The sequence below is a fragment of the Tiliqua scincoides genome, chromosome 2 (genome assembly GCF_035046505.1).
Source record: "Tiliqua scincoides isolate rTilSci1 chromosome 2, rTilSci1.hap2, whole genome shotgun sequence".
Classification (NCBI taxonomy): domain Eukaryota; kingdom Metazoa; phylum Chordata; class Lepidosauria; order Squamata; family Scincidae; genus Tiliqua; species Tiliqua scincoides.
This window is the reverse complement of record NC_089822.1, coordinates 90,920,359-90,933,021: the sequence shown is the minus strand read 5'-3', so window position 1 is coordinate 90,933,021 and position 12,663 is coordinate 90,920,359. Positions and strand designations below refer to the sequence as shown.

The 12,663-nt window shown below is 44.2% G+C and overlaps 1 protein-coding gene and 1 pseudogene across 1 annotated transcript in view; one reads left to right on the top strand and one right to left on the bottom strand.

The window, feature by feature from the left end:
* Positions 1–12,663, bottom strand: part of LOC136638587 (zinc finger protein 585A-like) — a 904,673-nt gene that overhangs the window by 660,766 nt on the left and 231,244 nt on the right. The window lies entirely within an intron of this gene.
* LOC136643475 (5S ribosomal RNA) lies at positions 6,338–6,454 on the top strand (annotated as a pseudogene).

The window sequence follows — 12,663 nt, the reverse complement described above, 5'->3', positions numbered from 1 at the left end:
AGATGGGCCTATGGCCTGATCCAGTGGGGCTGTTCTTATGTTCTTATGTTCTCAGGAGAAAATCAGAGAAGCGTGCCATGTCTGTGCAATGCTAAACTGACCACCTGCTGCCGATAAATTGTTTGAATTTGTTTGTTTGAATAACCCCTGCTAACTGGTTAAGAGGCACTTTTTCAAGTGGGTGCTCCTCTTTTATTTAGCAGGGGGAGAGTAACTGGCCCACCTCACCCCAGCAGTGTCTTTTCTAGTGGCTGTCTGCTGGTGTTCTTTTGCATCTTTTTAGACTGTGAGCCCTATTGGGACAGGGAGCCATTTAGTTATTTGATTTTTCTCTGTAAACCGCTTTGTGAACTTTTGGTTGAAAAACGGTATATAAATACTGTTGTTGTTGTTGTTGAATCTTGTACAGGAATATACAATGAAAATGTGGCACTGCTTTCCTTTTTTTTTTTAAAGTTAATATTCTAGTCCTCTCTTCTTAGAAGGCATGTCAGCTTGAAGTGTGTGAGAATGAAACGAAAACCAAAGTGCGCTTCAACAGGTTGCGTATTTTTTTAAGGAGTGGAACTTTCCCGAACGGTTCTCAGGCTTTGCACTCACCTGTGCCTGCCTCCTTTCCCTCCCTTCCCACACCAAGTGTGAAAAAAAGGCAGCTTGCGTGCAAGGCACTGAGGAGTAAGCAGATGTTGGCAACGTCACTCCTGTGGGTTTCCCTCACTCGGTTATTTGTTTCCATAGTAACTGCCAACCACAACCTGCAAACAGTTACCTAAACTCCATTATGCCTGCCAGCAGAACTCCCACAGAGGGAATCCTTGTTTATATTTCCGTTGCTAGGCAATCCGGTTCGACTGTAATTGGGTTGGGTGTGAACATGTACCTCTGTGTGTGTGTGTGTCCGCGTGCACTCTCAGAAAGAGCAAAGGAATGTCACAAGGAATGGGTGGCTTAAAATTTTTTGTTAAAAACTTTGATTTTTATACTAGTTGCCAAACGTTTTAGCCACTCAAGCCTCTGTGGCTACAATGGTGATTGGGCATAAGCAGAGCTCCCCCCCCCCGCCATGTAGCAGGTTGTTTAACCCTTGATGCACATCGCCTGATCTGCATTGTCAGTTGTGGGACCCACCAAAACATGGATCGTGACCCACTGGTGGGCCCTGGACCCATGGTTTGGGAACGGCTGCACTAACAGAATAAAATAATTGTCAAAGCAACATACCATTGCAGAGGAAATACAGAAAGAAGAATTTGCCATTCATTGCCCTAAAACATCTATTTGTCACGGATTTTCTTCAATCCAGGAGGAGAAAAAAAAATTATCTGTCTATTTTCATGTCCCCAGTAAAAAATAAATGGTGCCAAATTCAGAGCAATATCATCTATAGATCGACTTTTTTTTTATCGTGGAGCAACGCAATATGCAAGCCCAAGCATATTCACAACTTCTCCAGGCAAATCCACCTGTAGTCATCAGCAAGTTGACGCAGCGACTAGCAATTAGTGGCCCCAGACGTGGGAGCCTATCGCTCTTCATCTCTAAAAGATGCATGCAGCCAATTCCATAAGGCTTAGATGCGCATTTCTGGGAAGTCACATCCAGGTGTGCATTGACATGGTGTGTAGCAGGCTGCTTGGAGGAGTATTGGTTTCTGTTGCTGGATTAGGGCAGAAGGGTACAAGGCTAACCAGGTCTACTCAGAAGTAAGTCCTATTTTGTTCAATGGGGCTTAATGTGGTTAGGTCACACTTTCCTGAGAATAAGGCCCATTGAACAAAATAGGACTTACTTCTGAGTAGACCTGGTTAGGCTTGTGCCCTAAGGGCCCAATCCTATCCAACTTTTCAGCACTGGCGCTGTCGTAATGCAGCCCCAAGGTAAGGGAACAAATGTTACCATACCTTGAAGAGGCCTCTGTGACCACCTCCCCACCACAGGATGCAGTGCATGCCCCATAGGCACAGTTGCACCAGCACTGGAAAATTGGATAGGGTTGGGCCCTAAGTCTCTTCCATACACTCATCAAATGAGGAGCAAGTAGCAATGTGTATATTTTGGCCATTTCTGCAGCTGAGGAAAGTGGTATAAAATTAAGTTTTTCTCCCTGACCTGTGCTCTGGCATAATCCATGTATTACTCTACAACAGTGGTTCCCAAACCAGGGGTTGCAACTCACACAGTGTTGTGTGGATGGCCCTGAGTATGATGGGAATCAGCATTCTTTGTAAGTCGTGCAGCTGTGCAGCTGGAATTGAAACCCTGCGCAGCTTCCTTCTCAGTGCTCCAGAGTTTGGAGATGACCATGATATCATCACTGAGCATTCCTGAGCATTTCTTAAATTGTCATTATTACCAAGTACCAACTCCGTGGATTGCCAGATTGAGAGAAAAACGGTTCTTAAGGTTGCAGTCAAAGACATTGGAAAACACTGCCCTACAATACAGGGATTGGTCATTCTTTTATGTTTCAGCCCTCCTCCTTTGGTGTATATCCCCCTATGGTTGTATTAAAATGTGAAGTAACTTAGGGCCCAATCCTATCCAATTTTTCAGTGCCAGTGCAGCCGTGCCAATGGGGTGTGCACTGCATCCTGTGGTGGGGAGGCAGTCACAGAGCCTTCCTTAAAATATGGGAACATTTGTTTCATTACCTTGGGGCTGCAGTGTGGCTACACTGGAGCTGGACAATTGGATAGGATTGGGCCCTTAGTGGTGCCCTATCTAGCCCTAGTGGTGATGCTGAGCCCCAGTGCCAGCACTGGTTGCTGTAAAGCACCTGAACCAGCACTTTGAGGAACTGGCCCAGGATGGGGGTGGGTGGGACCTGCGGAACCCTGTCTGCCGGATCTTATCCTCCCTGTTGGGATGCAAAGCCTGACACAGTGATTCTCTAGTTTCAGCAAAATAGCCAGTGCAGACCTGAGGAACCCAATTGCAAGGCCTGGGGTTCCCTCCAAGGAGACTTCCAGCAGCTTCCCAGCCCCTGCAGGATACAGCAGTCACCATTTTTGTGCTGCTGTTCTTCCAGGCTCCAGGAAACTTAGGAGTGGGCTGCCCGATCCTATGTAAAATGAACGGAGGGGAATAAAGCACTACATAAGCAAAGTTCTTGAAAGATGTAATTGACCACAACACCGTGAAAACTCTCATTCAACAACACAATAGCACCTTTGAGCCCAATCTTATTCTTCCCATCCATTGCAGCCACGCCAAACTGGCGAATGCTGCATTTGGGGGGGGGGGCATCAAGAGGCCATCAAGAGGCCATCTGGAAAGGAGATTTTAAATTCCATTACCCCCGCATAAGCCCCCCCCTCAATGAGTCTCCTTGGATCTGTGCTAGCAAGTTTGCCAGTGAAGAAAAGATGGAGCTGTCAGTTTTGGTGCAGCTGTTTATATAGATAAGGAGGTGTTTCTATTCTGTATTTTTTAAATCCTTTGCCTCAGATTTTGAGTTGAAAGAAGAATGTAAGTAGGCATGGGCAACTTGATTCCATAGGAATTAACACTGGGGAACATTTCAGATCTTAAATGCCATCCTTGCTGGTTGTACGGATGTACTGCAAACATTAAGAGGTAATACTATTTCACATTTTTGCATTCAGTTTAAGTTATTTTCAGCATTTGTCATTAACATAACATAAGAACATAAGAACAGCCCCACTGGATCAGGCCATAGGCCCATCTAGTCCAGCTTCCTGTATCTCACAGCGGCCCACCAAATGCCCCAGGGAGCACACCAGATAACAAGAGACCTCATCCTGGTGCTCTCCCCTACATCTGGCATTCTGACTTAACCCATTCCTAAAATCAGGAGGTTGCGCATACACATCATGGCTTGTACCCCATAATGGATTTTTCCTCCAGAAACTCGTCCAATCCCCTTTTAAAGGCGTCTAGGCTAGACGCCAGCACCACATCCTGTGGCAAGGAGTTCCACAGACCGACCACGCGCTGAGTAAAGAAATATTTTCTTTTGTCTGTCCTAACCCGCCCAACACTCAATTTTAGTGGATGTCCCCTGGTTCTGGTATTATGTGAGAGTGTAAAGAGCATCTCCCTATCCACTCTGTCCATCCCCTGCATAATTTTGTATGTCTCAATCATGTCCCCCCTCAAGCGTCTCTTTTCTAGGCTGAAGAGGCCCAAACGCCGTAGCCTTTCCTCATAAGGAAGGTGCCCCAGCCCCGTAATCATCTTAGTCGCTCTCTTGGAGGGTTAATCACTGCATAGGATTGAACAGATGGATGTAGATATTCATTCCATAGCATTTCTTACTTCTTTCCAAAAAGTCTTTTGACATATCCACCATGTGTGGAAGTATGTACCAGTCTCTCAAAGACCTTTCCAACAATGGTAGCTCATCTCAAGGTATTTTTCCCCAACTATGATACTTGCCGTTAGGCACAGTAGAAAACATAGCCCTCATTCTCAAATAGCTTGATTTGTTTCTAGTGTCACAATTTTTTGTGACACCAGAATGGCATCATGTTCATATTGGGACCCCTGATTTGCTTGCAATTGCACAAGGAAGCAGAAAAAACTCATTCGTGGGAGTAAAATCGCACCAGAGCAGCATCAAAAGGACAATGTTGCAACAGGGCATGTAAGTACACAAGCATTCTCAGGGTTCATTGCATAATATATTTCAGGGGGTCTAATAGTGCTATTTGGCTCCTAGAATTGAGGAATTTGACATGAGCACAGTGTTTGTTGCCACCTGTAAACACTGTGCTTGCGGACAGCAGGGGGGTAGGGCATCAGGTTCTTGGCAGCACAGAGGTAGGGCTTTCCAGCCTGCTGTTATCGTCACCTTTCTTCTACACGAATTGGAAACATTTGAAGCTAGCATGGAAAGTTGAAAGTGTTCCCAAAGATATATGTGTTCTAATGTGCGGTGCCCCTCCCCACTGAGGAACACTAACTTATCGACTTTCATATAGCTTTCCATGACATTTGTATTGTTTTTCATTTGCCATGAATAGAACTTTTCAAATTCACCCCCAAGTCCATTTACGACCAAAGAATGTGCACTGTCCAGGCCCCATGATGCGGAAACGGATACATATGAACTGACTTGGAGACATCATATCTGAGACAATATGCGGGGGGTGGGAGGGAAGGAAAGGTATGGAAAACTTTCGACTGCTGTCAGATTGTTTTAGGTATACCACTATAGGTCTGCCTTATCACCTATTGAAGTTTTACAGCACAGGCCAGCTTTTGAAGGGTTTGGATATGCTCAAGTGGGATTTGCGACTGGATCCTTCTTTCTTTTGACAGCTGACCCCAAAACCACATTAAAATCTGCTTTTGAAAGTTCTGCCTTCAAAGATGGCTTGCCATGTGGCACGGGGGACTTGCCCATTCTGAAACACAAGCTGAAAATTTCCTTCGTCACCTGGAATGAGCTGCATGATCCATAACACTGACTTTTTAAAAAATTTAGGAAGTGGTTTTCATGATACTAGTTACCAGTTCTGGTACTGAGAAAAACCCAGTACACTCCGAGACATTATAACTGACAGAGCATATACATTTTCATCCCCTACAGTCAATACTGTGTTACCAAGCTTTAAGTATTTCTTCCAAATGAGGCCTGAGATTGAAATTGGAAGAATTAATGACCAAATTTATGACTGATAAAGCTGCAGAAAAGATAAATCAACACCACGTACAACTATGGTTGCATTTGGTCGGGGGGGGGGGGTGCACACGACACACTATCAGATTTCCCTTCCCCCAAAGCGACACTGCTGATCTAGGCAATGGAAGTTAATTTGAAAGGCTGAATTTTCCTCCACAGTGCTTAGTTCTGACAGAGGACATAAACAATCCCTGCTGTGAATTCTATGAAAATCTATCACATAGAGTTCAACGCTGTATATATCCTTTGTAGGAGGCAGCACCTGCTATTATTATTTATGGATATGCAGGCATATTAATATTTGCTTTATTATTTCAGTACATCCTAGGGAGAGATGGATTAACTCCTAAATGCTTGGCACAGCTAGACAGGATGAGGTTTTATGCAGAATGATACAACTGAACAATTAACTTTGGTTCTAGGGCCTTTTTCTGTAGAGCAGGGATCAAAAGAATTTGTTTATTTGTTCTACCTGTATATGTTGCTTGCTGGCCAATCAGGACCTCAAAGCAGTGATAAAAAAAAAGGACAACAGTGATAAAAAAAAGACATATGTTTTTTTAAACAACAATATAAAACCTTAAAGAAACCATCCAGTGTCCCAGCAATAATAATGTTTCGAGATTATGTATAGCTTTCATAAGTTCAAAATACTTATGAACTTAAGAAGTTCAAAATACTTCTCAATTATTTTACAACTGTTACCCTGCACATGCCTGATCTCATCTGATCTCGGAAGCTAAGCAGGGTCAGGCCTGGTTAGTACTTGGATGGGAGACCGCCTGGGAATACCGGGTGCTGTAGGCTTATACCATAGTCTTTCGAGACTGAAGGTTGCCAACCATGCATTTTACAACAACCCTGTAAGGTAGTTTTGTGTAATCCACATGGAGGAGTACTTTGAACCCACTGGGAGATGGCTTAAAAGAGAGGTTAGACACCAAAGCCATCTATCAAGTTCATGACGGAGGCAACATTTGAATGGAGAACTATTCACAATTCAGAGCCCAATCCTGGGCTCGACGTGCCGGCTTACTGCCGGCATGCACTGCCATAAGGCATGTTTGCGAGGCTTACCGCTGGACGAGTGCAGTGGACAACCCTGATAACTGGGCAAAGAGAAACCTTTTAAAATGGTGTCCTCTTGTATTTAGGGGAAAACCCTCTTCACCCCAGCATGGCGTCTTTACCAGTAGCTTTTGTTGGCATCTCTTCTAATTTTTTTTTTTATAATGGTAAACTTTGGTATCAGGGAACCATTTCTTGATTTATTTCAATGTAAACTGCATTGTTAACTACTATGTTGAAAAGTGGCCTGTGTGTGTAACCTCCCTGATGGACTGAGACAAAGATTTACCAAAGTCAAGGTCAATAAGAACATAAGAACAGCCCCACTGGATCAGGCCATAGGCCAGCTTCCTGTATCTCACAGCAGCCCACCAAATGCCCCAGGGAGCGCACCAGATAACAAGAGACCTGCATCCTGGTGCCCTCCCAATGTTGTGTATACTCTTGACTCTCACTGACCTCCTTTACTTCATGCATGGAAATGTGTAACTTCTTAACAAAGAAATAGTACAACATTATTGTCAATTGTTTCAATCCTATACACACTTTCCTGGGAGTAAGTCCAATTGGACACAATGGGACTACTTCAGAGTAGACATGCCTAGGCTTGCACTGAAGCAGTCATTTCATACAGCACCATTTATAGTCAAGCTATTAAGAATGAAATAACATACAAATAAAATATGTTTTGAAGCCAAAGGAAATGCCATATGTTTACAATTAACACTTCAGGAATTTTTTTTTTGGAACTGATGGCATGACCTAACACTTCTGGGCCCTTGCACTGATTAACATGATGAGAGTGCAAGTTGAAGCAGAGATTCTTGAATTAGAGCACCTAATTGCCACCCATGGCTTCTTACATTCCATGTTTTAATGCATAGAAGTCCCTGGAAAGCTTGCAGAAATATTTCCACATCCACTGGCACTGAGGTCAAATCTGGAAAATGAAATGTATAAATAACTGACATCAGCAAAAAAAAATGCAACCGGATTGGGCCTATATGTGTCAGAGATTTCGAGAGCAATGCAGGATGTAGCTTGTATGTCTTGGGTCTCATGTGATTTATTCAGGAAAGGCAAAGGGAAACACTGACAGCAGCATTGGATCCATGTGCAAATGTACCTGAAAGAACCTGATGAAACTTGTTGTTCTGAATAATATTGAACACAGATGTATTATTCATCCGCTGGTAAAATGCTGCTTGTCATGATGGGTGGGATGGGAGTGCTTCTGTACTATGAAGATAACTGAGGTTTGCAGTGCATCTCTGTGCGCCTGGCACATCACAATACATGGTACATGTGTTCCTGTGGGACTCCTTTAAGTAAAGACCAAGATATCCAGTAACCCTGGGAAATGGAGAGGTTTTGCAATAGTAGCTTGGACACACAGGTTCCCTTGTCTTAGTGGAAGACCTCTTCCACTCATAGAAGGGGACTTCCAAGGAGATTTGCATGAGAGGGGTGCGCAGATAACTAGAATGCCAGATGAAGGGGAATGGCAGCAAGATGCAAGTATCTTGTCTTGTGTGCTCCCTGAAGCATCTGGTGGGCTGCTGCAAGATACAGGAAGCCGAACTAGATGGGCCCTGGGCCTGATCCAGCAGCTCTCTTCTTAGGTTCTTACATTCTTAGAGAAGTTCCACCACCCTCCCTATCCAGAGGAGTTCCTCTGCTTGCACGAGCTCTTTCTTGAAATCTTTTTATTATCCAGTATCTATTCTACTGCCCACATCTTTCCTACTTGCCATGCGTTTCACCCTGTCATAGAACTTGTGATACAGTTTATTCAGCAGGATTCTTTCACTAGCACTTGTGCAAGAGTTCAGAGAATAGCACTAAAAGTGCAATCCTATACATGTTTACTCAGAAGTAAGTCCCAGTGTGTTTGGTGGGGCAGACTCTCAGGTATAAGATGGCAGCTCACATCATATTCTCATTTTGTTCTCTGTTTGGGGGGGAGGGCTGAAACTGTTGCCTCCACGAGAAACACTCACTTTTCCCCACTGCAATGTGTGGCAGATAGTCACTTATAAATCTATGTTCCCTCTTGGCCCCATTTTTTTCTAATCTTTGTTTGGTAATCGCCTTTTGGGGATGCCTGGTTAACGTTTTGCCTGTGCAAATTACTAAGGGCATTCATTGTTAAGGTTTACATTTCCTCTGCAGTATCTCCGAATTCTGAGGGGTGGTGGGTGGTACTATATATCTTGACTTTGAGGCACAGGTGCAAAAACAGCTGTGGGGTCCCATACTTGGACTGTCCTCCCCAGAGAGCTCAGTTTGTACCAATTCTGATATCTTTCCAAGGCCAGAATGAAGAATGTTCCATTTGTGCAGGCATTCTGGCATGTTGCGTAGCTGGTTTCAGTTGTTGTGTTGTGGTTTGGTTTGGTTTGGCTGGTTTTGGTTGACTGAAGTGGCTGTCCGTCTCTCTTTCACTCTCTTTCTAGTGCAGAGGTGACAGCCTTTGTTACGGTAATGTTTAGTGTTTTAATTTTAAAATTAAAATGAATTAATTTTAATTTTACGATGTTGCTGAGGCCCTGGGAGATTATGCTGAAGGACAGCTAATAACTGCGCTAAATTAAGAATAAATGCATAAGCACTCAGGTGCCAAGCCATGCACAGCCTGCAGAAGCTGTTTGGAACCAATGATAACATATCATAGGGCAATAATGTTTTTGTAGTATATATTTAACCAAGAGGGCACACACCCTCTTTCCTTTTAAATTAATGGAGGACAGGTTGTTTTGGAATAAGCAGATAGAGATCAGAGCCTTCAGGAGAATGTAACACTGTTTGTTGGAGGAGGGGGTAGGTTCAGGCAGTGATCCTTGAGTGAGAAGGCGGCTATGGAAGCATGTCCCTATTTTCAACTGCCAAATGTTAGAGAATGAGTGGAAGAGACGAGGACACTTGTAAACTATTCAGGTAGTGCAAAGCATGCTCCATGCTCCTTCTAGATCCTAGTCTCCTGAACCAATGTTCTATCTGCATAGCCCTTCCTGAATCATGACAGCTAGAGCGTGTTTCTCAAAAAAAAAGCTAGAGCATGGTGGAATCCGAAGAAGTAACTTTTTTGGATTCATGGATATTAAGGCCAGTTCTCATAAACGAAAGAGCCTTTTTCAGGGGTTCATAGCCCATGGATAATGTACCCTGCATGATCTTCTGCATGGAAGCCCCATACTGATAGTACACTCTTACCCCCCCTCCCCGATTTGGAGAGCTTGTCTGAAGAGATAAATGCTGTATTCCATGAGATATCCTTCCTATGATTAGGGACACTGGGGGCCTCAGCATTCATAATGGCAGGCAGCCATCTCACCGTAGAGTGTATAGTTAGTCTCTCTAAACGTATGCTGTAAGTATAGTGAGTGAGGGGCCCAGATTGCAGCACACGTCAGCATGAGTTTGGAGACTGGACATTTGCAGCTGTGGATCTGGGTATAAAGTTCCAATGGCAGTAGAGCCAGGGATGGCCCAATAAGATCAGCCACTGTGCATGCATTCCCCCCCCCCCCAAAAAAAAAATATCAGAAAGAAAAATACAGACTCTGTCCTTGCTCCTTCCTGAACGATCAACAAAGCAGAAATTGCAGGACATGCTAGGGAGCTGCCATCATGTCCCACACTTCCTGTTTTATTTAAAAAGGATACAAGGAAGGAGCAAGGTGAGTGAACAGGGAAATGAACTGCTGCTGACAATGAGATTTTTTTCAGATTTAAAGGGATTATGTAAAGAAGGAATAATGTGAAAGAGTAGGTGATGCTGCTCCATCTGTTGTTGGCAACCTTCAGTCTCGAAAGACTCTGGTATCGCGCTCTGAATGGTGGTTCTGGAACATCTAGTGTGGCTGAAAAGGCCAATTCGGGAGTGACAATCCCTTCCACACTGGGAGCAAGTGCAGTCTGTCCCTGGTCTGTCTCCCTGGCTATGGGCCTTCCTTCTTTGCCTCAGTCTGTTGGCCAAGTGTCTCTTCACATAACACCAGAACCAGGGGACATCCACTAAAATTGAGTGTTGGGCAGGTTAGGACAGACAAAAGAAAATATTTCTTTACTCAGCATGTGGTTGGTCTGTGGAACTCCTTGCCACAGGATGTGGTGCTGGCGTCTAGCCTGGACGCCTTTAAAAGGGGATTGGACAAGTTTCTGGAGGAAAAATCCATTATGGGGTACAAGCCATGATGTGTATGCGCAACCTCCTGATTTTAGAAATGGGCTACGTCAGAATGCCAGATGCAAGGGAGGGCACCAGGATGAGGTCTCTTGTTATCTGGTGTGCTCCCTGGGGCATTTGGTGGGCCGCTGTGAGATACAGGAAGCTGGACTAGATGGGCCTATGGCCTGATCCAGTGGGGCTGTTCTTATGTTCTTAAACTGGGAAAGGCCATGCTGCACAGCCTGCCTCCAAGCGGGCCGCTCAGAGGCCAGGGTTTCCCACTTGTTGAGGTCCACTCCTAAGGCCTTCAGATCCCTCTTGCAGATGTCCTTGTATCACAGCTGTGGTCTACCTGTAGGGCGCTTTCTTTGCACGAGTTCTCCATAGAGGAGATCCTTTCATCTGCTCCATCCTTTCAGCCTACTCCATCTATGGCAGGCTGAAGGGACGTGGTGGCAGCAGCCTGAGAGTGAAGGTGCACCTGCTGCCCACCTACCACTTGCACCACCACATCATCTTCTTCATAGACAGTTGGCCCTGGTTCACATCTCTGAATACCAAAAATGGTAGTCAATTTGAGGTTTGTTGATCTCCAGGGGTGTGAGGAGAGGTGAGAACATTTTTTTTTTTTATAAATTAAGAATGACTGCCGAAAACAAAACAATAGAAATAAAACATATGGGAACTGTGTTTTCCTGATTTCTGTTGATTTGAAGGATTGGACGTGAAGTCAGAAATACAGAAAAAGTTCTTTGAAGATCTGTGAAATCTGGGATGACTCTGTATGAATTTTTATTGAAACAAGAGAGGAGAGAATGCTGGGAGGGATCTGTGGTTTCAGTGGCATCATCAAAGTGACACGCATTTGACTTGTAAAGCTTTACAATGGAATGATTTCATGTGATCAAAGCCCAACCTCAAAAGGCCAGTAAAGCAGTTTAATTATGTGTGTCCCATTAAGAACCATTTACGTATAGTCCTTTGGGTGGGGTTTTGGAACAGGCGGAAATGATGTTGTCTACGAACTGCAGGCAATTGAAAGGGCTAGCCACCAGATTTGAATATTTATCGGAGCTCTGAAGCCAAATCTGATGACTCATGGAACCCAAAGGGCACACTCATCTGATAATTCTTGCCAAGTTAATAATTATTTTCCTTCTGTAAAAGTATCGCTTGAAACTGAAAGGCATTGATGATGATCTGTCTCGTTCTAGATGGCATTTTTGGTTACTGTCATTGCAATAAAAACAAGCACTTCCATTTTTTTTTTTGGCCTGACAATTAAATTAATCCATTGCATAAGTATTTGAACCATTTTCTACAAAAACATTCTTTACATATTTTAAGTGAGCAGCTGTACGACAAACTAATGAAAAGGCTGCATATGTCGGAAATTTGGGTCTCTGGTTCAAATTTCAAACTTAACTTTCAGAGCAGGCAGGGATCTGTATCCTGTAACAACCATGTTCAGGGATTCTAAAATGCAGGAATTTGCATGCAAAGCCATAATAAAGCCACCATATGGTTCCCTACCACCACAACATTTATTTGCATACTTAGAGGTTTGAAGGTTATTAAGGAAAGAAAACCCAACATAAAGATCTGGTTTTCAATGTTGAAGGATACTCACAGTAACTGACCTGCCCCCATTGTGCTCTGGGGCAGGTCCGTGACATGCCGACTCCCCGACATGCCACTCCCCCTCCATAATGCTGCCGTCCCGCTCCCTGGTTTACTTACCGAGCCCCACAGAGCCTCCTGGGGCTCCCAGCACAAC